Here is a 22,136-nt window from a genome sequence, read left to right on the forward strand (position 1 = left end):
CCTTCCCTGGACCATTGGCTGTCCCCCTCCCACCTCAGGGTCAGTGGTTTGAAGCCCTTCTTTTTGACCAGGTCTCATTTTATCCTGTGCTTCCAACTGCTCTGCTGGGATCCTTTATCCTGAGTCAGAAACTCCTCAAAGATAGAGAACATGAGGATTAACCATTCATGGAGAATTGTCTGGCTTCAGCTTTGAGCAAGTCCATGTCCTTGGCCCTGAGCAGAAAAGGGCTGCAAGAGGCAGGAGCTGAAATCAGTGTGAACTCAGTTATTAAAGGACCCCAGAACAACATGCATGTGGTGGGAGCCACAGTGTCCTTGAGAAAGACACAGTCTGACTTGCTTCTTAGTCATTCCCTGGTCATATTTAGGGGGCAGCAGAAGAACAGCACACAGGAGCTGGTGTGTCCTTCATGGGGAGGGCCCTGAGTCTACACCTTGTGTCCCTGGACCTCTGTGGTGGCCTTTGACTTAGGCAGACGTGGAGGAGGCCTCTGTGCTGAGGCCGGAAGGGTCTGGTCCTATGGGCAGATCAGGCTGGGAAAGTTTCCAAAGGTCTGGGTGGGCTTTCTTGGCATCAGGGTTGTGGCACCCCCACCTCATCAGCATACTGAGCAGTAGGAAAGGCTGTGCTCTTGCTGGGGACTGTTGCCAGCCCTGAGGCCTCCTGTCTGCTCTGAGGCCCAGAGCTCTGGGCTGGCCCTGCTTCCTCTCTGGATGTGTCACCTGCCCCCTGCCCTGTGTCTCCCCAGATCTGAGGAAATGGAGAATTGCTGCAGGGGCTCTTTGCTCTCCCAACTCTCCTCCCTGCTTCTCCTCTTCCAGCTGCCTGCTGGAAGCTCTGTAGGTGAGTGTGTCCCCTCTCCCCCCCTCTGTCTCCCTGGGTGGGTGAGAGCCCATGGAACTCTGCTGCTGTCTCCATCAGGACAGATTGTATTGGTGGAGTCCCTGGCTCTAGACAGATTCTGGAGATGCCCCAACTGCTATTTGAAATTAAACACATAAGAAGATTCCCAGAACTGCAAAATAAGGGCAGTTCTCTAATGAGTTTATGTCTCTAAAGTAAAAAATGTTGAGTTTTGTGGAGCGTAACAAAAAGCATGGAGGACATGGGGAGTTAGAGAGAAGGGGGTTAGGGTAAATTGGAAGGGGAGGTGAATCATGAAAGACTATGGACTCTGAAAAACAATCTGAGGGGTTTGAAGTGGCGGGGGGGTGGGAGGTTGGGGTACCAGGTGGTGGGTATTATAGAGGGCATGGATTGCATGGAGCACTGGGTGTGGTGAAAAAATAATGAATACTGTTTTTCTGAAAATAAATAAATTGGAAAAAAAATAAAAATAAAAATAAATAAATACAAAAAAAAAAGAATCTGAGGGGTTTGAAGTGGCGGGGGGGTGGGAGGTCGGGGTACCAGTTGGTGGGTATTATAGAGGGCATGGATTGCATGGAGCACTGGGTGTGGTGAAAAAATAATGATACTGTTATGCTGAAAATAAATAAATGAAAATAAAAAAATAAAATGTGAATTTCACTATGAATAGTATGAAAATAATTTTCTCTTTTTTTTCCCTAGCTTTATTGGCTTTTTGTTTCCTGGGTTTATTGGTACTTCTATTTCATAAATATTTATAGGGTACTGAGTACATGTTAGGTGCTACTCTGTGTACAAAGTAGACAGTCTCTGTCTTTACAGAACTTACATTCTGGCAGGGACAGTGAGTACGAAATACTCCATACAGTCTATGTCCGTTAGAGGAGTGGAGAGCATGGGACAAGGACGTGGAGCAAGTGGGGCAGTCAGGGCTGCAGGATGGCAAGTGGGCAGGCAGCAGTGCTCCATAAGGTGGTCACTGTATGCAGTGAGATGGGAACAAAGTCATGGAGGCAGTGGGAGGAACCTGTCTGGATCCCATGGAAAGAGGTTCTCCAGAGTTAGGAGCAGTCAGACAAAGCTGGTAGTGTGTCTGGGTGTTCAAGGAGCAGAGGAGGTAAGTGTTGGCCAGAGCAGAGTGAATGAGGGGGAGAGAAGCAGGAGTTGGGGATCAGAGAGCAGGGAGGGTCTTCCTTAATGGGCTCAGGATTATTTGGGCAACTGCAGAAGCATTGAAGGACTTTGGTAGAGGAGGGACATGGTTTTGGTTACAGGTATAAAGGTTCACAGACATTGACTAGAGAGAGGATGTCACAGGGAGACTAATAGTTGTCATCCCCCAGGTGAGACAGATAGTGACTCAGCCAAATTTGAGTATCACAGGACTGAGAAGTCAGTGTTTGGTTGTCTGGTGGGGTTTTTCCTGCAGAAGTGTCCTGGTGTGACGTATCTACCAGGTCTCAGAAGACCAAAGCCTGTGAGGGGCTGGGGGCAGTGGAATGAACCTTCTTTGGGAACAGGTAGTGATTTGGGTCCTGTGAGCAGTGATGTGAAGGCAGGTTTTAATGGAAGTAGCTGTGAGGTATAGTTTTTAGTGCACATAGAATTAAGCAGAGAACAAAGACATAAGCAGAAATAATAAATTTAGGAACAGGTATAGGAAAGTTTCAGGTGTGCTGCAATGAATAGGACGTTACCACTAGGCCACAGTAGTGTTCTTTGGTGAGTTTTTAGTCCTGTCCTAAGAGGAGGCATGTTAGAGCTGTGGTTCAGAGTTTGGTCCCTGGGACATCAGTATCAGCTTCTTACCACCTCCTAAGAAATGCACATTCTTGGATCCACTCCAGACCTACTGAACCAGGAGGCCTGGGGGAAGAGCCCAGCAGTCTGTTTCACAGGCCTTCCTGGTGATTGTGATACGTGTGGAAGGTTGGACCTACTAAGTTAGAGAGTCCTTCATGGAAGGGCCTGGAGTCAGGAGCACAGGCTGCTGAGGAGTCTCTTTTACACCATTTGTGTATTTCAAAGTTGTTGTAGGATAAAATTGTCCCATTAGGAGTTGTGACATCTTAGTCCCTCAGTTAGGGCCTCCCTCCTGCCAGTGTGTTTCCTTCCCTGTCCTGCATCTCTAGAGCTTTCTCACTCCTGTGTCTGTGTCCACAGAGGAATTTATGGTGATTGGCCCCTCAAGAACTCATTGTGGCAGTGCTGAGTGCAGACATCATGCTGCCATGTCTTGTGTCCCCAGACATGGATGTGGAGAATATGGAGATGTGGTGGTTCCGCTCCAAGTTCCCAGAAGCAGTGTTCATCTATCAAAACCAGCGGGAGCAGAGAGAAGAGCAGTTGCCTCACTACAGAGGGCAAACCTCAATGGTGAAGGATTTCCTCACCCAGGCGGAGGCTGCTGTGTGCATCTACAATGTCCAGGCTTTCAACAATGGGCTGTATACCTGCTTCTTCTGAATGGGAATCTTCCATGATTAGGCTGGTTTGGAAGTGAAGGTGGCAGGTGGGTTGCTGATCTATATTTAGAGACCTGCAGTATTGGAATTTGGAGCCACCAGGGTCTAAGTTAATAGCCCTCAATTTATACAAGAGGGAAAGTGGGTCTTTCAGTCTTTATTTATTCAGTATAAATATATAGAATTCCTGGTACATGATAGCTATGTTCTCTGAACCTGGATATCTCAGTGTAACAAATAAAAGTCCCTGCCCTGTAGAGTTTATATTATACAGACAATGAATAACCAAATAGATAGGATATAGACAATGTTAGATGACGGTGAGTAGAGATTTAGCCAAATAAATATTTTAGGGGTGAGAGTTACAAGCAGAAGAACAACCCATGTGAGACACCTGAGGGGAGTGTGGCTGGTGAATCTGGGAAAAGAGAGAGGCCACATGAATGGTGTGGAGGTGAATGGGAGGGTGGTGAGAGGTGACTATCCAGAATACAGAGGTGTTCCAGATCCAGGTGCAAAGAGAAGCGATTTATCAGAAGAAGCCCATGAGTAACACACACTTGAACAGATAGTTGAATGAAGTGGACAGTATTCTGAAATGGTCTTCTGGTTGATGGATATGTGTGGGGCATACACAGCATGGTGATTGTGGTTCTGAGCAATCAACACAATTGTCCTGGGCCTGGACTCTGTACTCTCTGACAGGTGCAGATGGTGGGATTGGGGCGGAAGTGGATGGGAGTTTCGTTCATGGGGTAGTGGGGGTGGTAATACCAGACCATCAAAGGCTTTGTGTGCTCTTATGTCATTTAGATGCAGGGCTGAGGGAATTTTCAACAGAGCAGTGGAGTGAGGTATGGGAGGACAGGTTTACTTTGGCAGCTGTAATGGAAGGTGTATCGAAGGTGAGCAAGACTGGAGGCCTGGATATAGTTATGGGGTAAAGAGGATGGCCCCCTGCATTCATGTAGAGGCAGTGTGGTGGGAAAGGAACACTCCAGCATCAGAGAGGTTTGGATGTAGACCCAGCTGAGTGAGGAGATTTGAGCACAAGGGACTTTAGGTACTCACAGTCTTGTTTATTTATTTATTTATTTAATTGGTTGTTTAGTGGTAGAAATATTGATTTTATGTGTAAGCTGCAGGTTGCTGCCATAATGCTGTGTAACACAGACATAGAAATCTCTGTGGCCTATATAACAAAGAACATTTTTTTTAATCTGGCATTCAGGGAGTTCAGCTCATTTGGACTGTGTTTGGCTAATCTTAACAGGTCTTACTCATAAATCTTCAGTCACGTAGGGGAAATATAATTAAAAACATAATCTTCCAACCCAGAATCTTGTCTCTAAGATAGTAGGAAGAAAGATCCTTTTTATTATTAAATTAGCATTAACTGCAATGCGCTGTGCATCACAGGGATTCTATCAAGAAATGCAAGACAGAAGAAATCTCATCTTTTACATATGCAGACAGAACTCATTCCATACACTTTCTCAGGATCAACAGTTAGGAGCCCTCAAGTAGGTGGACTTGCCAACACCATTTGTTCTAGATGGTGCACCTTATATTTGCTTGGAAATTGGGCAAGCATGTAAGCTAGCTAATTGGCTTTATTCTGAGGAAAAACAAATTCACCTATCATAAAAATTAAAAAAATAATAATTCCAATGTAGTTAGCATAGAGTGTTATATTCATTTCAGGTGTGCAATATAGTGATTCAATATTTTCACATATACTCAGTGGAACTTTCAACAGAAATACTATAGGCCAGAATGGAGATGGAGTGGTGTGATCTATTCAATGTGCTAAAAGGAAAAAAAAAAATCTGTAGCCATGAAACCAGCAAAGGGATCATTCAGAATATAAGGATAAATGAAGAGTTTCCCAGACTAATAAAAGATAAAGTAGTGGGGTTTTTGTGTTGTTGTTTGTTTCTTTGTTTTTGTTTTTTGGGTTTTTTGTTTGTTTTTTTGTTTGTTTGTTTTTTTACCAATTCTCCCATTATGATGATAGGCGGTGATTTTACATGTAGATCATGGTGCCCACTAAGGTTAGGCTCCTACCCTGGCAGAGAAGGGGAAGACAGGGCTGGTGTCTTCCTTGGTGTGAGCAGTTCAAAGAGAGGGTTCCCAGGTCCTTGAGAAACACTTTCTTAGATTATGGGCTGCCAAAGGCCTAGTTGTTTTTGTTTTTGTTTTGTTTTGTTTTTTAAAGTACTTATATACATTTCAAAGAGGAGAGAAAACACCCAGAACCACAAGTTTCCTCAAGTAAATGCTATAAGAAAAGGATGGGAAGGGGCTCTCTTTCCCTATTTTCAACAGGGACAATAAAACTCATACTTTTAATATATTTTGTCCTGCCAGTGAACCTTGGCTGGGTTTGCTCAGCTGGTGGTGTCCAGCTGCCTATTGGTTGATCTAGGACAGCTTCAGCTGGAAAGGCTGTGCTAGCCTGATGGTGTCTGGCAGAGAACAGGGCAATGGCTCAAGCAGTTTCCAATCTCTAATAGAATCACATTCCCTGAACTCTCAGTGGCTCAGTCAAGTCACAGGATGGAGCCCAGAAGCAGAGTGTGAAGGCATTAACAGTAGGTGGCAGAGGGCTGGCTGGATATAAAGAAGGCTGAAAGATTGGGGGTATTTTAATCCTTATCCTCAGAGATGAAGCCAAACATGAATTAGTTCAGGATTTGAGTCTGAAGCATCTGTGAGGAATCCTGGCACAGCTAAACCAGAGATGTGGATATTAGGGAGCGAGCTCAGGACGTATGTAGTTGGTGGAAGTGATGACCAAGTGGCAGTGGGTGTGCCTGCAGATGCCCTGGAGAGTGTGTGATTTGAGAAGATGAGAGAAGGATGGATCCTGGAACCAAATTTCTCCTTCTATCCCTCTGGGTGATGGAATTCCCACCCTCATGGTTGGTGAGAAGAGCCTGCTCTCTGGGTTAGCCACAGGTCCCCGTATTCCTTCCATCTGTTCTCCATGGCAGGACCACTTACATTAATCCCTGTAGGGACCACTCCCCCAAAGAGCCCCCAAAATGCAGTGATGTGCATGGAGTTGTGCACAGGAAGGTTCTGCTGGAATCCCTGGGCTCTGGGTGGCCTCGCTATGCTCTCTACATCTTCTCTCTTCAGGTGTGGGCTCTGCCCCTCAAGTGCACATCACAGGGCCAGAGGAGGACGGGGTCCAAGTTTTGTGCATAGCCTCAGGGTGGTTCCCAAAGTCCCAAGTTCAGTGGAGAGCTCTAAGTGGAGAGAAGTTCCCGATGTTCTCTGAGACCCAAGCCCAAGATGCTGAAGGGCTGTTCACCATAGAGGCCACTCTTGTGGTGAGAGACAGCTCTTCAGGGAATGTAACCTGCTCAGTCCTCAACCCCATCCTAGGCCAGGAGAAGGAAATGGCCATTTTCATCCCAGGTCAATACTACTTCCCACTCCTAGAAGGGTGGGATGATCTGGTTGGGAGTCCCTTCGTGTTCTGGGCTGGGCCATCCTGAGCAATGCCCTGATGGGGTGTCTGTCTGGGCCAGAACCCTTCTTCCCTCAGAGTTCTCCATGGAAGCTGGCTTTCATGGTGATCCTGACTGTGCTGATGCTCCTACTCCTTGGAGCTGTCTTCTACATCATGAGAGAACATACTGCAAAGCACCAGGAGATTCAGGAATGGGAGAAACTACACAGAGACAAGGAGGAGGACCAGCAGATAAAGGAGGAGGCACTGAAGGCCAGAGGTAAGGCAGGACAGGGCCAAGGCAAACAAGTGTGGAAGCTGGTGCATAGGAGAAGTAGACAGTAGTCCCTTGGCAAGGGACTGAGGAGAACCAGAGAGGACAGGTAGGCTGTGGAGGCTTGAGGATTCTGGAGTTAGATCTTCATGGAGACATATAGATGCTCTTGTGAGTTTTCCAAGTGCAGTCTTTGCTGCTCTTAGTAATGAGAGTTAATGTGTATTTTTCACTTTTTTTTTTTTTTTTCAGATGAACTCCAGGCAGATCTTGGTATGTTCTGTCTTTTTTTCAGAAGTTTCTGTGTCATATTTGTAGAAGACATTCTGGTTCTTAACTTTTTCCTGTGTTGTCTTTCAGACTTGAGGAAATCTGTTTAGCTGGCTGGTGAGTGACTGTTCAGATATCCTTGGGTCTCTTGCCCCCTAAGCCATAGTGTCCCCTCTCTGTTTCATGCAGAGACATGTGGACCCATTCCTGGTGCAGAAGTGGAAACTGGTAGGAGGCAGAACTTGCTCCATGGGCTTTCTCCATCTGGGCTATTGTTTCACACATGGTGCTTTGAATCCTGGAATGATGGTGGTCACTGGAGTCTGTCATGCATCTTGGATTGATCTACCCACCACCTTTGTAGCTTTTAGTTTTCGATGCAACTGGTTCTTAGTCAACCTGAATATTCTGGAATATTTTAGAGAAACTATATAAAGAAATGGGGGTCATTAAAATCAGGATTGTGATCCCTCCACATAACACCATGGTGGGAGAGTCTTTTCTCTCCAGTTCCTAGAGGTACTGAACACAAATTGTTGTGTAGAGGCCTGGGTGGGAATGTCGTGGGATAAGTTGTTACCAGTCCAGTGATGTGTTTTCTGAGAATGACTGGCCACTTTTACCATAGCACTCACCTAACATTCCGGTCCTTATTTCATCTCCCCTTTCTGTTATTTCCCATATCTCTCTTTCCTGGAAATCATTGCATATAATACTGATTTCTTATATTCATGGAATAATGTATACTTTATTCCCTAAAATATTTTCATACATTGTATAATTTTTGACCTTTAAAACAAATTGAAAGCATATGGAATAAAAATTTTGCATGTTTTTCTTTCCATGTGAAAATTTCTTTATTTTGGGATGCAATTGATTTGGGATTCATTTCAGAAAAATTCTGTGGATGAAATTTGTTAGTATTGTGCATTTTCTTTTGGTAATCAAGAATAGTTGGACATAGTGTATTGTTCTTTGAAGGAATACTATTTTTTATTGAAAATTTATTTGAAATGCACGTTTTGACATATTGTGGAATTCTGCTGCACCCCATAAAAAAGAGAAGAATCAGACTTAGATGTTGACTGTGTTTATGCTAAGTACCTCCCACACTGCTATCAATTTTTTTTTAAACATGAAATTTCTTTAGAGATTAAAATTCTTCTCCACTGGCCCCAGGAGATCTACCTGACTCTTATGGGTTCAGTGTTTCCACAGAAGTTGTGTCTCTTCTATTGTTCAGAAAATCAAATGCATATAGATAACTGGCCTTGCAATGCTTGTGTGCATAAAACTGAATGAATAACTTAAGAGTTTTTTCACCTTAGAGATTCTTAATGTTATAATCAATCATTCAGTTCTATGTTATTTTCATTTGTCTTTTTGGACTCTGCTGAATTTATTTGGTTTTCTTTTTTTTTTTATTTTGTCTCTTCTGATTAAAATTGTTTTTCTTGGTTGACCCTTAAATCTACTTGTGTGTAGGAGAATAGAAGTTTAATAGTTAAAAGTGCTTTTGATTTTTAATTTAACTCTTATTTTGATGGTTTTACTATTCAACTACATGTATCTTTTATTTACTTATTTATTTATTTTAAAAAATTTTCCCTAAAGATGCCAATTCAGTTGTATAGATAAAGAATATCTTTTTCTTTTTTTAAATTTATTTTGAGTGTAAAAGAATTCATTGTTTATGCACCACACCCAGTGCTCCATGCAATACGTGCCCTCCATAATACCCACCACCTGGCTCCCCTGACCTCCCACCTTCCCGCCCCTTCAAAACCCTCAGATTGTTTTTCAGAGTCCATAGTCTCTCATGGTTCATCTACTCTTCCAATTTCTCTCAACTCCCTTCTCCTCTCCATCTCCCCATGTCCTCCATGCTATTTGTTATGCTCCACAAATCAGTGAAACCATATGACTCTCTCTGCTTGACTTGTTTCACTCAGCATAATCTCTTCCAGTCTCCTCTGTGTTGATACAAAAGTTGGGTATTCGTTTCTTCTGATGGAGGCATAATACTCCATAGTGCATATGGACCACATCTTCCTTATCCATTCATTCATTGAAGGGCATCTTATTTCTTTCCACAGTTTGGCGACCATGGCCATTGCTGCTATAAACACTGGGGGCACATATGGCCCTTCTTTTCACTACATTTGTATCTTTGAGGTAAATACCCAGTACTGCAATGACAGGGTCATAGGGAAGCTCTATTTTTAATTTCTTTCTTTTTAATTAATTATTTTTTTTCAGCATAACAGTTTTCATTATTTTTGCACCACTCCCAATGCTCCATGCAATCCGTGCCCTCTCTAATATTCACCACCTGGTTCCCCCAACCTCCCACCTTCCTTCAAAACCCTCAGATTGAGCCACAGCAAGTTCTTTCAAGATACGTCTCCAAAGGCAAAGGAAACAAAAGCGAAAATAAACTTTTGGGACTTCAAATCAAAAGCTTCTGCAGAGCCAAGGAAACAGTCAAAATAACAAAGAGGCAACCCACGGAATGGGAGAAGATATTTGCAAATGACAGGACAGACAAAAGGTTGATATCCAGGATCTATAATGAACTCCTCAAACTCAACACACATGAAACAGGCAAACACATCAAAAAATGGGCAGAAGATATGAACAGACACTTCTCCAATCAAGACATACAAATGGCTATCAGACACATGAAAAAATGTTCATCATCATTAGCCCTCAGGGAGATTCAAATTAAAAACACATTGAGATATCACCTTACACCAGTTAGAATGGCCAAAATTAACAAAACAGGAAACAACATGTGTTGGAGAGGATGTGGAGAAAGGGGAACCCTCTTACACTGTTGGTGGGAATGCAAGTTGGTGCAGCCTCTTTGGAGAACAGTGTGGAGATTCCGCAAGAAATTAAATATAGAGCTTCCCTATGACCCTGCAATTGCACTCCTGGGTATTTACCCCAAGGATACAGATGTCGTGAAAAGAAGGGCCATCTGTACCCCAATGTTTATAGCAGCAATGGCCACGGTCACCAGACTATGGAAAGAACCAAGATGCCCTTCAACAGATGAATGGATAAGGAAGATGTGGTCCATATACACTATGGAGTATTATGCCTCCATCAGAAAGGATGAATACCCAACTTTTGTAGCAACATGGACGGGACTGGAAGAGATTATGCTGAGTGAAATAAGTCAAGCAGAGAGAGTCAATTATCATATGGTTTCACTTATTTGTGGAGCATAACAAATAGCATGGAGGACAATGGGTGTTAGAGAGGAGAAGGGAATTTGGGTAAATTGGAAGGGGAGGTGAACCATGAGAGACTATGGACTCTGAAAAACAATCTGAGGGATTTGAAGTGGCGGGGGGGGTGGGAGGTTGGGGGTGCCAGGTGGTGGGTATTATAGAGGGCACAGCTTGCATGGAGCACTGGGTGTGGTGAAGAAATAATGAATAATGTTTTTCTGAAAATAAATAAATTGAAAAAAAAAATTAAAAAAAAAAAAAACCCTCAGATTGTTTTTCAGTAAGGAATCTCCACACTGTTTTCCAAAGTGGCTGCACCAACTTGCATTCCCACCAACAGTGGAAGAGGGTTCCCCTTTCTCCACGTCCTCTCCAACACACATTGTTTCCTCTCTTGTTCATTTTGGCCATTCTAACTGGTGTAAGGTGGTATCTCAATGTGGTTTTAATTTGAATCTCCCTGATGGCTAGAGATGATGAGCATTTTTTCATGTGTCTGATAGCCATTTGTATGTCTTGATTGGAGAAGTGTCTGTTCATGTCTTCTGCTCATTTTTTTTTTCAATTTAGCTGGTATGTGAGGACCTGTTTAATGAAAACGCAGGTAAAATAAGATTGGTCTTGTGTGTGTGTGTGTTTTTTTTTTATAGTAACTTTATTTTTTTTTTTGACCTTAGAACTCATTGTATCTTTAATTTTTTTCCAATTTATTTATTTTCAGAAAAACATTATTCATTATTTTTTCACCACACCCAGTGCTCCATGCAAGCCGTGCCCTCTACAATACCCACCACCTGGTACCCCAACCTCCCACCCACTCGCCACTACAAATCCCTCAGATTGATTTTCAGAGTCCATAGTCTCTCATGGTTCACCTCCCCTTCCAATTTACCCAAATTCCCTTCTCCTCTCTAACGCCCCTTGTCCTCCATGCTATTTGTTATGCTCCACAAATAAGTGAAACCATATGATAATTGACTCTCTCTGCTTGACTTATTTCACTCAGCATAATCTCTTCCAGTCCCGTCCATGTTGCTACAAAAGTTGGGTATTCATCCTTTCTGATGGAGGCATAATACTCCATAGTGTATATGGACCACATCTTCCTTATCCATTCATCTGTTGAAGGGCATCTTGGTTCTTTCCATAGTTTGGCGACAGTGGCCATTGCTGCTATAAACATTGGGGTACAGATGGCCCTTCTTTTCACGACATCTGTGTCTTTGGGGTAAATACCCAGGAGTGCAATTGCAGGGTCATAGGGAAGTTCTATTTTTAATTTCTTGAGGCATCTCCACACTGTTCTCCAAAGAGGCTGCACCAACTTGCATTCCCACCAACAGTGTAAGAAGGTTCCCCTTTCTCCACATCCTCTCCAACACATGCTGTTTCCTGTTTTGTTAATTTTGGCCATTCTAACTGGTGTAAGGTGATATCTCAATGTGTTTTTAATTTGAATCTCCCTGAGGGCTAATGATGATGAACATTTTTTCATGTGTCTGATAGCCATTTGTATGTCTTGATTGGAGAAGTGTCTGTTCATATCTTCTGCCCATTTTTTGATGTGTTTGCCTGTTTCATGTGTGTTGAGTTTGAGGAGTTCATTATAGATCCTGGATATCAACCTTTTGTCTGTCCTGTCATTTGCAAATATCTTCTCCCATTCCGTGGGTTGCCTCTTTCTTTTTTTGACTGTTTCCTTTGCTGTGCAGAAGCTGGGCTACAAGGATGGTTCAACATTTGCAAATCAATCAATGTGATACAACAAATTAATATGAGAAGAGAGAAGAACCACATGGTCCTCTCAATTGATGCAGAAAACGCATTTGATAAAATCCAGCACCCGTTCCTGAATAAAACACTTCAAAGTATAGGGATAGAGGGAACATTCCTGAACCTCATCAAATCTATCTATGAAAGACCCACAGCAAATATCATCCTCAATGGGATAAAGCCTGCAGCCTTCCCATTGAGATCAGGAACAAGACAAGGATGCCCACTTTCACCACTCTTGTTCAGCATAGTATTAGAAGTCCTAGCAACAGCAATCAGACAACAAAGAGAAATAAAAGGTATCCAAATTGGTAATGAAGAAGTCAAACTCTCTCTCTTTGCAGATGACATGATTCTTTATGGAAAACCCAAAAGACTCCACCCCCAAACTACTAGAACTCATACAGCAATTCAGCAACGTGGCAGGATACAAAGTCAATGTGCATAAATCGTGGCTTTCTTATACACTAACAATGAAAATACAGAAAGGGAAATTAGAGAATCGATTCCATTTACTATAGCACCAAGAACCATAAGATACTTGGGAATTAACCTAACTAAAGAGGTAAAGGATCTGTACTTGAGGAACTACAGAACACTCATGAAAGAAATTGAAGAAGATACAAATAGATGGAAGACCATTCCATGCTCTTGGATCGGAAGAATAAACAGGGTTAAAATGTCTATACTGCCTAGAGCAATCAATACTTTTAATGCCATTCCGATCAAGATTCCACCGGCATTCTTCAAAGAGCTGGAGCAAATAATCCTAAAGTTTGTATGGAATAGGAAGAGACCCCGGATCGCTAAGGAAATGTTGAAAAACAAAAATAAAGCTGGCGGCATCACCTTACCTGATTTCAAGCTTTATTACAAAGCTGTGATCACCAAGACAGCATGGTATTGGCATAAAAACAGACACACAGACCAGTGGAACAGAGTAGAGAGCCCAGATATGGACCCTCAACTCTATGGTCAATTAATCTTCGACAAAACAGGAAAAAATATACAGTGGAAAAAAGATAGTCTCTTCAATAAATGGTGCTGGGAAAACTGGACAGCTATATGTAGAAGAATGAAACTCTACTATTCTCTTACACCGTACACAAAGATAAACTCAAAATGGATAAAAGACCTCAACGTGAGACAGGAATCCATCAGAATCCTAGAGGAGAGCATAGGCAGTAATCTCTTTTTTTTATCAGCCACAGCAACTTCTTTCAAGATATGTCTCCAAAGGCAAAGGAAACAAAAGCGAAAATAAACTTCTGGGACTTCATCAAAATCAAAAGCTTCTGCTCATTTTTTTGACATGATTATCTGTTTTGTGTGTGTTGAGTTTAAGAAGTTCTTTGTAGTTCCTTGATATCAAACTTTTTTCTGGACTGTCATTTGTGAATATCTTCTCCCATTCTGTGGGCTGCCTCTTTGTTCTGTTGACTGTTTGCTTTGCTGTGCAGAAGCTTTTGACATCAATTATTTTTTTTTAATTTATTTTCAGTGTTCCAGAATTCATTGTTTATGCACACACCCAGTGCTCCATGTAACACATGCCCTCCATAATACGACCACCAGGCTCACACAACCTCCCACCTCTCTCCCTTCCAAAACCCTCAGTTTGTTTCTCAGAGTTTGTATTTTAATGTTGTGGTTTTTAAGACTCAGGACACTAACTTGGCAAAGGTCACACAGCAGCAACTGGCAGGCATGGAACTCAGCCTGCAATGCCAGCTCTCTGACCTGTGGTCCAGTGAACTCCCAGAACATCCTATTGTCTGCCCATGTCAGAAGGGTATCTCCTCTCTAGTCTCTCTCCTTACTCTGTTATAGTGTTACCTGCAGCACAGAGAGGAGTCAAGTGCCAGTAGATCAATTATATTCAGACTTGTTCTGGCCTCGTCTCACCTCGGTGTCTTCCCTTTCAGCCCTGAAGAAGGCAAAACTGTATGCAGGTGAGTGACTCTGTTTCACATGTCTTTACCTCCCCAGCCTCCACTGTGCCACCTTCTCTGTCACTGGACCTCACAGCAGAATGGGGTTGGTGTCCCTGATCTTGTTATGCTTGTTGTGTCCTTCTGAAGACTACAGGGACTGTTCATAGGAACACAGATCTGCCTCTATTCTGACCCATCCTTTACTGTAGGTTGTTGTTAGAATTAGCAGCACCTTCTGAACGCACCTTGTTCAACTGATAGTTTGTTGGTCCAGTGACAACAGAGTGGTCATTTGTAAGGGCAGTTGGACCATGGCATTGATGGTGTACTTCAGAATTTGCTGTCTCTGGAAGATTTCAGAAATCAAGCTTGCCTGCTTAGGACTCAGGTTTTCCATAAGGGATCCTTTTTCTGAATCCATTTTACCCTGAAATTCCTATTTCTTTTGTATCTCGCTTTGGTTTTCCTGGTTTTTTATTTGTTTGTTTTTGGTTTTTTGTTTATTTGTTTGTTTTTTGCTGTTTCTCTGGAATGATAGTCTTTATTTTGCTTCTGCATACTCTGACTCCTTGTCCAAGACAGGTATCTTCCTCTAAACCTCCATGGTTGTTTTGAAAGTAGTTATCTTTATCTCAGCTGTTCTGATTCTCAGATCTAGAGGTTCCAGGATGTTTAGGGAGTCCTGGTAGTGGGTTTGTGAGATACTGGCCATTATATACAAAATCTTATGTACATGTTTGTATTACAGCATTAAGAAATTAATTTTTTAAAGGACAGTAACTTATAGTTGTTCACAACCATTATCTCTCCTTTTAGGAGAATTCTGGGTTTGCCTGATGGGCTCAGTATTGGTTAGATTTATTAGAGGAAATGTGTGAGGATTGCAATAGGAGAAGCTCAGAGGAGTGAAAATTGTTTACCAGAGAAAATTTGGGAGTAAATAGGGGAAAGAATAGCTGGCTGGAGAAGAGAGGAGGAGATGAGAAGGAAAGTAGAGAGCCTGTGATTCCTCTCAGAGACACTTTGGGTGGCTGAGAGTAGAAGAGACACTTTGGGTGGCTTTGGGTAGAAGAGAGACAACAAATGAAAGCCATGATGGTTAGAGTTGGAAGTACACAAAGGACATGCAAATTATTGGGTGCGCACAAAGTAATAAACTCCTTGATACACATCTGAGAGTTTTCTGAAAAGACATATTTATTTTATGGTGTTTGGAAGTAATTTTCTTTTTTTTTTATAACAGTATTCATTATTTTTTCATCGTACCCAGTGCTCCATGCAATCCATGCCCTCTATAACACCCACCACCTGGTACCCCAACCTCCCACCCCACCCCGCCACTTCAAACCCCTCAGATTGTTTTTCAGAGTCCATAGTCTCTCATGGGTCACCTTCGCTTCCAATTTCCCCCAACTCCCTTCTCCTCTCTAACTGCCCATGTCCTCCATGCTATTTGTTATGCTCCACAAATAAGTGAAACCATATGATAATTGACTCTCTCTGCTTGACTTATTTCACTCAGCATAATCTCTTCCAGTCCCATCCATGTTGCTACAAAAGTTGTGTATTCATTCTTTCTGATGGAGGCATAATACTCTATAGTGTATATGGACCATATTTTCCTTATCCATTCGTCCATTGAAGGGCATCTTTGTTCTTTCCACAATTTGGCGATTATAGCCATTGCTGCTATAAACATTGGGGTACAGATGGCCCTTCTTTTCACGACATCTGTATCTTTGGGGTAAATACCCAGGAATGCAATGGCAGGGTCATAGGGAAGTTCTATTTTTAATTTCTTGAGGCATCTCCTCACTGTTCTCCAAAGAGACTGCACCAACTTGCATTCCCACCAACAGTATAAGAGGGTTCCCCTTTTTCCACATCCCCTCCAACACATGTTGTTTCCTGTCTTGCTCATTTTGGCCATACTAACTGGTGTAAGGTGCTATCTCAATGGGGTTTTAATTTGAATCTCCTTGATGGCTAGTGATGATGAACATTTTTTCATGTGTCTGATAGCCATTTGTATGTCTTGATTGGAGAAGTGTCTGTTCATATTTTCTGCCCATTTTTTAATATGATTGTCTGTTTTGTGTGTGTTGAGTTTGAGGAGTTCATTATAGATCCTGGATATCAACCTTTTGTCTGTACTGTCATTTGCAAATATCTTCTCCCATTCCATGTGTTGCCTCTTTGTTTTCTTGACTGTTTCCTTTGCTGTGCAGAAGCTTTTGATTTTTTTTCAATTTATTTATTTTCAGAAAAACAGTATTCATTATTTTTTTCACCACCCAGTGCTCCATGCAATCCATGCCCTCTATAATACCCACCACCTGGTACCTCAACCTCCCACCACCCCGCCACTTCAAACCCTTCAGATTGTTTTTCAGAGTCCATAGTCTCTCATGATTCACCTCCCCTTCCAATAACAAATAGCATGGAGGACAAGGGGTGCTAGAGAGGAGAAGGGAGTTGGGGTAAATTAGAAGCTTTTGATTTTGATTAAGTCCCAAAAGTTTATTTTCGCTTTTGTTTCCTTTGCTTTTGGAGACATATCTTGAAAGATTGCAATGCATTGCGGGGGACAAGATGGTGGGGAAGTAGGAGGAGGCGCATTTTCAACCTGTACCCTAAAGTGAGCTGATTACCTACCAAAGAACTCCGATCACCCATGAAATCAGCCTGAGATCAAAATTATACATGTCTGGATCTCTACAGGGGCAGAAGAAGCCAGTGGGCAGGTAAAGCGGTATGTGATTGGTGGACTGATATCGGAAGATAAACAAAAGGGGGAGGGAGCCACCAGAGGCGACCAGTTGGAAAGTAATACCCCCAATATGAGTGAGAGTGCCCTGCATCTGGGGACCAGCATTAACTTCGAGACTGGTTGAAAGCACTCCAAAGAGCAAAGGATCGTGGGGGGGAAATTGTGGGAATTGGGGTGGCTAGGGACAGGGGCTTAAGTCCCTGGTCCCAGGACAGCCTCCCCTGGTGCTGAGCCAGAGAGAGTGCGGTGGAGAAAACATGTCTTGGTCCCTAAGCCGCCAGCGTGCCCAGAACACATGGGGTCTGGCTCCTGTGAGGGGATGGGAGCCACGCTGGAGGGCAGAATGCATGAGCCCTGCTATAGAGCCTGAGATGAGGGTGTCCTTCATCCTCCCCTGAGAGAGGTACAAAGGCCCAGCCGGCACCCTTTGATACGCACCATTGTTTCAGAGCTTAAGACTCCTGCACCAAACTCTCCCCCCAGAGAGGTGTGTGAAGGTCCAGCCTGGTGCTTTCAGACCTGCGCCCCACTCTCAGAGCCTGAGACCCGCGCTCAACCCATAGCCTCCCCTGAAATTGGTGCACGCAAGCCAGGCACTCTTAGACCCAGAAAGACCAGGCACTCCCAGCCCAGGCCAGTGGGAAAATCTCAGTGTGCAATCGCTGCTTGGAACCTCTCTGGTGGTCTGGAGCTGCCCAGACAGCCGCCACTGCCGTGGGTTTGGGTACAAGCAAAAGATCCTGCATCCCCAGGGACCATGACTCGGAACCTGCTCTGCGAGCAGCCAAGGGGGAACTTATTTGGCTCTGCAGCCGGACTGAGGTTTCTCTCTGAGAGGGAGGTCAGGGTGCACTTTGTTTTCCTCTAAAAACCATCAAAAGTGGTCAAAGTGAGAGAAAAAAAAAGTGAACGAAAATAAAAACCGCCAGAGAACAAAAGCCTGGAAAAAAAAAAAAAAAAACGTTTCCTCAGAGTGCTCCCTCTTGAGGGGGGCTGGAGGACTTAACTCAGGGAACATCATTGACTGAAAACCCACGTGGCAGGCCCCTCCCCCAGAAAACAAACCAAGAAAGAAAAAAAAAAAAAAGGAAGTAATTTTATAACTGGATTTGCTTCAGATAAGGAGGCCATCTCACCCTTGCCAGAGTAGCTGTGGGGAGGAGTGTGATCCTAGGGTTGCTAATGCAATGAAAGGTTATCCAGAGCACCCTCTAACACTGGGGTGGGTTATGAATCTAGGACACTTGCATCCATAGCATGTGCCTTTTCTGTCCTGGCTGTTTCTATTTATGATGAGGGATACATCCTGTGAGAACAGAGAAGGGGGAGCGAGGGGTGTAAGTGTCTATGGGGACCAGATATGTGAGGAAAACTCTTTAGAGAGCCTCACTGAATCTTGGGACTTATCGGTTAAAAATGTGGATTAAATAGTCTTGTTTTAGCATCACACCATTCTCTGCTGGGTTGAAATGCCTGTTTTTCAAAGTATACCTTATATACTTTCTTTTTATTTTATAAGGACAGACACCCTTACAGTAGAATCAACACTTTCACATTGATGGGCTCATAATGTGTTGTGAACAAATGTATGATATGGTCTTATTCATGAAATTGGAAGAATAATTTCTAATGAACAGCTTGCTGTGGAAATGAGGTGAAGAATGCACTTGGTCCACAGAAGTGCACAGCATAGCTCTGGGTGCACTGTAGTGTCTCAGAATGGAACACCAACTCCCTTTCTCTTATACCTTCTTCTCTTCATCCTGATTCCTCTTATTTGCTAATCTGTGTCAGTTGTCATATAGAAATGTAGAGTTTGCTGTTGGCTAATGTCTTAGTGAAGAACAAGTAAATTTCCCTTTTCTCAAAATATGACATGTCCACCAACTTCATGTGATCTGTTGGTATAAGCAAATCAACAGAGCTGGACATACTACTTTATCTGAATAAACTAGTGGGAGAATAGGGGTCCCATTGGTCAGCAAATATTCAAGAAAGTGTCCTGCTCTTATTTTATAATCAATCTAATTTTGTTCTGGAGTTTCTGTCCTATTGGAGGTAACTGCTTTACCATGCAGACTTTTCAGGGTCTTATGACAGATATACATTTGCTGTGATCAGTTAGCTTCCTTTCTTCTTCCCAAAGGGGAGTATGAAGGTTGGAGGAGTTCATACTTTGCATCACTGAGAGACAGGGTCCCTGTATTCTTCTCTTGCTCATTTCAGGACCTCACTTTATAGAGGGTAGCTTGATATGGTCCTTAGGATAATTGGGTTTGAGGTTCCATCTAGGTTTTTGGAGAAATTGTTATTCCACCCCTGCCCCATTCATATCTCCAGTTCCTTAATCTTACTCACATCTGTAAAGTCCTCTCTGCCAAAACATATTCACAGTTTCTGGGGCATAGGACACACCCATACTTGGTGGCTGATTGTGTGTGGTGTATCCTTGCTTTTGATCTCTCTAGGTGATTATAGGGAGAAGCAGATGACTAGACCAATGTTTTTGAGTTTCCCCTTACACACAGGGATGTATTTCCTTGCAATACTCCATGATAAAGGAAGGCAAATTCATTACTTTCTTGCTTTGAACTTCTCTCTCTCCTTCCTTGAATGTTCTCCATTACCTCTTCATGGGGCAATATTTCTCTGGTGCCATGTCCTGAGCTCTCCTCACCCATGGCTGAAAGTTATCCTCCAAGTGCAGCTCCACCCAGTTGTATTGCCTCTACCATGGTTTTGAGTCAACATGCAAGTTCAGTTCAGCCAGTTCATTATAAGTAAATGGAGGCCTCAGAAATGTTGATCTCCTCAGTTCTTTCTCAAAAGAAAACTTAGTTTTCAGGATGGGTGTGTGGCTAGGGATTGAGAAAGCTTACTTTGATAATGAAATCTGTGCAAAAAGCCTTCTTTTTAGGTCAGTACCCAGTCCCTCAGTGGTGTTAAGCTTTATGGCCTCCATTTCATGGTAGCAGTGTAGCATGATGGTTGTGGATGTATGAGAGAGAGTGTGCATGTGTGTGTGTGTCAGAGAGGACAGAGAGAGACAGAGAGAGGGAAGGAGAGTGTGTGAGAGAGAGAGAATAAACATGCGTGAACAATAAATTCATCAGGTGAATCCTTCCAAAACATTTTCCCCTATAACTCTTGGTTCAATGTATTTCAGAGATAGGTACATACACTGGTCTGTACAGTCTCCTCAAGTCTCTGATTTGTTGTTCACATTTGTTCAATGTGGTTTTCTTATAGATTGGCGGAAGGAGACGTTCCAGGCCTGTGAGTTACTTCTATCGTTTGGGTGCTCCTACTGCTATCCCATGGCTGCTGACATCTCCTTCAGCTTGCTGTGATGATACAGATGCTGGCATCATCAATGGTGGTGGGGTGGGATGGGGCAGTGAAAGTCATGTAGCTGAGATTACTGGGTGTGACTGATACTGGATATAAATGGGTATTCTTTAGTGTTGGAATCTTGTCTGGGCCTCAAGTGCCCTGTGACATGTCTAACCCCCAGATCAGTCTTGTGCTTACTTCTTCCTGTTAGAGGCTATATGCTTGACCCAGAAGGCTCTCATCTCATGAGCTTTAATCCTCCCTGCATGCACCTAGGTGTCTGGGGGTGGACTGGAGGTTGTATTCCTTGTTATGTGGTAGGACAAATCCTTGAATGATTGGTAACTGTCTCTGCAGTGACTGTCAGTCTGGATCCAGAGTCTGCCCATTCCAGGCTTGCTGTCTCTGATGACAAGACTAGTGTGACTTTCAAGGACTCACCCAAGTCCTCAGATGATGGAGTCTATAGTGTCTTTGGTCATGAAGGCATCACATCAGGGTGCTGTTACAGGGAGGTGGAGATCAAGAATGCAGAAAGAAGTGAGTGGGCCCTGGGGGTCTGTAGGAGAGATGTGGAGAGGAAAGGCTGGTACCAGGAATCCCCAGAAAAGGGGTTCTGGGTTGTGGGGATGTATGAAAATACATTATGTTCCCTCCCTGGTAATTCAAAACTCGATGTGCCAATTCCCCAGAGGGTAGGGGTTTTCCTGGACCTGAAGGAATGGGATGTCTCATTCTACAACATGACTGATGGTTCCCACATTTTCTCCTTCTCTCTCGCTTCCTCTTCTGGGACTCTGTTTCCATACTTTAGGTTGAGGTCAGGAGATGTGTCCCTGACCATGTGCTCTGGGGTGGGTAGGCCTGTGCGGACCCCATCCCCTTAACAACCCACCTTTTTCTTCAGAGGAGCCTGTGAGCCTCTCAGGGAAGGGGTTCAGTTCAGGGTGTGGTGTTGATGGTGATCTCCCAGGGACTGAATCTCCATTACTCCCCTGTGGTCCTAAAGCTATGTCCCCATAATGCTCCAACACTGTCCCAGACTCCTCATGGTGGCTCCTCCTAGAGCTGTGGATTCCCAGGAGTAATATCCTCTGAAGTTATTCCTGAATGACCAGGTGTCTTGCCCTTCATTTCTGGGTATAGACTGCTGGGGTAAGGTTATGAGAGTAGTCGGTTCATGCCTTATGCTCAGGTATTAGAAGATAAATGTTGACTTTTTCAGCCGTAATGGGGTTGGGGGAATTTTGCTATTGGAAGTCATGTTTCTTTTGATCATGAACATTATTTCATGAAGTCTTTTTATTGTTTTGATATGAAATGAGATGAGGTCTGAATTATTCTGAAGAATTAAATGGTGTTTATTTTATATAGTTTGAGCTGTGCAGATGAACCCAGAGACTACGGGTGGGTTACCAGCTCTATTTAGGAAATGTGCACTCTGACTAAAAAACATTGTCCATCTGAACATTTCTGAAGAAATGTATGGCTAATGGACTTGAAGAAGAGTGGAGTGTAATATTCTATTGTACAGGCTTCCTATTCTGGAATGGATGAGACATACTTATCTTAATGAACCTTAGTAAATATTTGTTATTTCTGAAATACTGGTGCTGCATTAATTCAGGGAATGGAAAAATGAGAGTTTGGGTTTCCTTGTGAATCAAAAGCAGTTGGAAAGAGCAGAACTGCTACCAGAATAAAGAGGTAAATGAAAATGTATGTTTTCAGACCCTGGGTGAATT

General features: G+C 43.2%; 2 pseudogenes; one reads left to right on the top strand and one right to left on the bottom strand.

Annotated features, from left to right (window-relative positions):
- Positions 1-22,136, bottom strand: part of LOC122899895 — a 92,048-nt pseudogene that overhangs the window by 62,314 nt on the left and 7,598 nt on the right.
- On the top strand, positions 1,813-21,414 carry LOC122899888 (annotated as a pseudogene).

The sequence above is a fragment of the Neovison vison genome, chromosome 1 (genome assembly GCF_020171115.1).
Source record: "Neovison vison isolate M4711 chromosome 1, ASM_NN_V1, whole genome shotgun sequence".
In the NCBI taxonomy this organism is placed as follows: domain Eukaryota; kingdom Metazoa; phylum Chordata; class Mammalia; order Carnivora; family Mustelidae; genus Neogale; species Neogale vison.